This window comes from Montipora foliosa, chromosome 2 (genome assembly GCF_036669935.1).
Source record: "Montipora foliosa isolate CH-2021 chromosome 2, ASM3666993v2, whole genome shotgun sequence".
Lineage (NCBI taxonomy): Eukaryota > Metazoa > Cnidaria > Anthozoa > Scleractinia > Acroporidae > Montipora > Montipora foliosa.
The window spans coordinates 20069210-20074209 of NC_090870.1; the positions used below are offsets into that span (position 1 = coordinate 20069210).

Below are 5000 nucleotides of genomic sequence, written 5' to 3' on the forward strand. Positions count from 1 at the left end.
CGGCTTCATACCAACGCACACCAATACTCAGACAATATTGTAGCCTACCAAAAATATTAAGATGCTGGTTAACTTTTGACAAGGAGTTGAGATTTCGGTTGATTCTACAGGGGCATAAACGTAACGTAAGAACCGTGCGTCTCTGGTCTTCTCGAGACAGAGGTGAGAGATGATTTCATGCAGAGTGGAACGCCTAAATTGCTCTGTTGTAAACATGGCGGTTCACAGCACCAGTGAAGTCGTCTCTCTGGCCTTTCTGTGGACGAATTCCAGGACCTACCGATACAATTTGAGCAAGTTTTGAAAGCTAAAAACTTCAATCCATGCTGGATTTTGCCGGTAGGACTGGGTGGCTCCACACTCATAAGAAAATCTATGAAATGAGAATCGGGGGTCTTCCCTTGTCATGGAACGGCCGAATTACCCAGAATTCCTTTTGGGCATGAAGGAGGCAATCGGAGACTGGTCCTCATCAAATGAGGAAAAAGTAGGGAGAAGAAGATTTCTAGGCGGATACTAATCTGTAGCCAAGGTGCGTGCTGTTAAAGTGGACTTTTTATCATAGGAAATTCGGCCTGGCCTTTAGTAATTTCTTGCCAAAGAAACGGTATAATGTAAATAAGAGAGTAATGAGATTTATATTTGCGATTACCTGCCCTCTTACGTACCACTTAAGTCAAACTCTACATGTCTATGCAATAAGCGCATTCAAAATTTCCTCATATTATTGTATAAAACTAGTTCAAGAAAGAAAAGGCTTGTCCTGCATATATGAAAAATACGTTTTCTCTCTCCTTCTCTTCTTATGAATGATCTTCGTGGAAATTACATTCTGTCCCTCAATAAACCTGGAACAACCTCTTATGGTCTTAGTTCTTTTTCTTACGTATTAACTAAGTACGTTGCGAAATGCACTACCTGATTTTTCCCGTACCACTGAGTTTATTGGTTTTAAACTAATCCAGGGCCGGATTTTCTACAGCAGCTTTTCGTTTTGATTAATATATCTTTAAATATTATTTAATATTTAGTTATGTATCTGTATATATTATGTATGTTAGCTGTAATGTCTCGAAGATATTATTCTGAAATTCGAGATGAAATAAACTTCTATGCATGCATGTATGTTACCTTCGGCAGGGCGCATGCGTGCACTTTCTAATCTGCGACTCCAGTGCTTACCATATGACAGATGAAAGAAGTTTTCTCTTGAATATATAAGCCATCGAAATCTTACGTTAAATTGTAATGACAAGGGCGGTTTGGAGCTGTGAGTAGGCGTGGGATTTGTCTCATATGGTTTAGGGGCCGACATATCCCTCCCTCAATGCCGTACCGGGAGGCGAGGTCGGTAGCAGAAAGCAGCGAAGGGCCAGCTGCGTCCAAAAGCGATCGCACGGGCCGAAATCCCGGGATGACTCGTTTGGTACGACGCTCCAGCGCCACGTCTGGAGGGACTGCATATTTTTCTCGTCTCGTCTTCAAACATTCCGTCAGCGCATGCGTGCGTAAATGTTCAGCCTCTCCGATACCTACAATACTAGACATATTTAGTTGGAACACTTAGCGAGTGGTCAGAATCATCGTGTTACAAGAACGTAGCTTATACCACAATACCACATCCCCCTTCCACCAATTCAATGTTGTGTGAGAATTTTTCGGGCGACTACTAGTAGTTGTGGAAATCAACATTGGACGAAGGGGGAGGCGGGGATGGGTTTTCCAACAAGTGTGACGAGTATTGTATTTGCTTCAAGGAAATTGGCAAATCTGTAGAGCTGTAGATCAGAAGTCAAGTCTCTTTAGAAAAGAAGTAAACTTGTTACTAAGATAAACGGAATGTCTCTTCGTATGCTTTGTATTAAGGTGGGCAGTTGGTCTGAACATGATGATAATCAAGGAATATGTGTTGGAGAGTTTTTAGAAGGTCAAATAATTATAAATACTATCTGGTGTGTAAAGGAACTGTGTACCGCATTTCCATGTAAAGTAGTTGACACTATGTACTTTGATTAACGTAGCGTACACATGACATCGGGGGCTTTAATTATTATCGAGACGAGAATCGAGCGAAATAAGGGCGATCTTCCTTGCACTGGTACTGATGTTGGCATTTGAAGGCGTGACAACGGTTAGCGAAGGGAATAAAGCTAGAGAGGTGGGGTCGCTGACGTCTTGTGAGGTTCGGTTAATAATATATCGAGTGGTGCCGATGTGGAGCTGGTACCAACTCAAGAAGAATTTACAGGATGATTAAATTAAAATGGACTTAATGTATGCAAATTGCAATTGAGAAGTGATTGTCAACGATTCACCGTGCGATTCACCAGATACTTTAGCTCGATACGTAAGGGGGAAAGAGTTACCGGGCATAAGAACCATCCCATCCCGAAGTTGTAATCTAAACTACAATCATAGACAAAAGTAGTTGGGAAGGTTATGTAAATGAACCACACCAGAGCTGTATTTCAACCTGCTTCTGTTAAAGCTCAAAAGAAATAGTTTCACTTTCTCTTACGTAGCCCCCCTCCCCCCTATTCAATGTTGGAAGGTAAGTCAACAATTTTTCACTGAAACCATTCAGTTTTGCACAACATTGAAGGAGGGGGGAGGGGAGAGAAGCAATAAAGACTTCAAAAGTGCTAACCTTCCCAACAGTTTTGTCTAGGATTGTATGAGAGTAGGAAATCTGCTTTGAACGCGTATAACTCTCGTAGTATTTGACGTGTGGCTTCCATTTGTTATTCTGGACGCGTTCTTATAATGTACTTTCCAATGCATAAATAAAATCTCACAATACTGAAATTTGGTTAAAATCCTCGTTTTATGATTTGGATTTCATACTTGCGTGACGCTTCACAACGTTACTCCAAAATCCGTTCTGCTGGGGAAGTGTTTACTAAGAATGCCATAAAAAATACATTTTTGTTGTTTGATGTTTCATATTCGTTAAAAGATAGCTTTCTTTTTGGAGGACGTTGGAAGAATGCCAAAAACTGTTTTATTTCGATCGATTTAGCAAGAAATGGTGCGAGCAGTGCGAGAGCACTTACATTACTCCCGACATCACTCCCAACATTACTCCATTTTCGAAGCCTAAAATAATGCCTTAACAGCACAGCTACAGATAAATTATTGAAACTGGAGTGTAAAGGGGTTCAAAGGAAATAGTAGTAGGACTTTGCATGGTCATTTCAGCTTTATTTTAGGTAAACTGCAACATTACTCCATAAAGAGAGCTTAAACTGAAATAATGCATCTAATTAACCTTTCTGTATACATGGTTTCAATGGAGTAATGTTGAAAATAAGTAGATACAATAACTTTTGTCCATAATCAGAAATACAGTGTACGTATTCCAGTATGCTTTACATATAACTACGTTATTGTTGCAAAATATCACATTCATTGGGCATATATTTCGCATTTTCTTATGGAGTAATGTCATGGAGTAATGTTCACATACATGTTTACTGTTCCCAAAATAGGTCAATGATTGACAGGCCATCCTACTCACGCTACTGGTGCAAAAAAAGTAATCACTGTTAATTTACTTATTTAATGTGACTGTTTGAAATGCACACATCACGTTTTTAAAAGGCGCTGCTCTCAACTTGGCAAAGTGCAACTGACGTCCGCCATTGTAAGAGTTTAGTCCGTGAACTCGTTTGACCTTTCAACTTTCATTAACTATCATTTAGTTCCCTCCCCTTTCTGTTCATTTACGAAGGAATTTTCATCATGTTACTTGCTTTACAATTTAATACCATTGAGACACTAATGTAACAGCACGTCCTAACACATGTATGAAGTTGAAAACTTGCCTTATTTTTAACCAGATCAACGCCTAAAATTCACGATAACATGGCAAAAAGCAGTTAAATGTTAAAGCAAGCGATAATCTGTAAACGCTAAGAAAAAAGTCGTCTTTCCAATTTAAGACCACGCCCAGAATTTTCAGACAATCATAGACAAAAGTAGTTGGGAAGGTTATGTAAATGAACCACACCAGAGCTGTATTTCAACCTGCTTCTGTTAAAGCTCAAAAGAAATAGTTTCACTTTCTCTTACGTAGCCCCCCTCCCCCCTATTCAATGTTGGAAGGTAAGTCAACAATTTTCCACTGAAACCATTCAGTTTTGCACAACATTGAAGGAGGGGGGAGGGGAGAGAAGCAATAAAGACTTCAAAAGTGCTAACCTTCCCAACAGTTTTGTCTAGGATTGTAGTTTGTAAATGTGAAATCAAAAAAATCCCGTAACATTTCCTGCTATTGCGGCACGGTTCACCATGGTGAATCGTTTGTTTAAAGAAATGAACTGCTTATCTTTCAGCTCACCGACGGTGAGTACTCGACTCAGTAACGGGTCCGATTGGGTGGCTTTCCCGATATCTTTGGCTGTTATTGGGAAGTCCCCATCGATAGCACTCACCCTTTAGATTTCACTTTCGCCCCCAATCTTGGAGTCTTCATGGGGTAATCGGGAGAGTGCATCACAGTTACTATGTTGCTCCGACCTTCTGTATTCAATACAATAGTCATAAGTAGAGAGAATAATGGTCCATCGTTGCATGCGGGCAGCTGCCAAGGTGGGAATTGCAGCCTTAGGGCCCAATATAGCCTTTGTTGGTGATCGGTTATTAATGTTAACTTTCGTCCGTACAAAAACTTATGATTTTTTTTTACTCCATACACAATAGACACAGCTTCTCGTTCTATTTGTGCATAGTTTCTCTCGTTGGGGGTTAGGGTACGGGAGACATAGGCTACTGGCCTCTCCCGCCCGTCATCCATGACATGACTGAGTACAGCTACTAGGCTATAACTTGATGCATCACAGGCCAGCCGTAACTCCCTCTTCAAGTCATAGTGAACTAATAGTGAATCACTAGTAAGACCTTCCTTACAGCTCTCGAAAGCTGTTTGACATTCCTTTGTCCAATCCCACGGAACAAAAAACCCAAACGTCTATGCAACGTTGCTAATGTTGTAGTTAGAC

At 40.5% G+C, this 5000-nt stretch overlaps 1 pseudogene; it reads left to right on the forward strand.

Moving 5' to 3' along the window:
* The first annotated feature begins 4290 nt into the window (after positions 1-4290).
* Positions 4291-5000, forward strand: part of LOC137991304 (uncharacterized) — a 3596-nt pseudogene continuing 2886 nt past the window's right edge.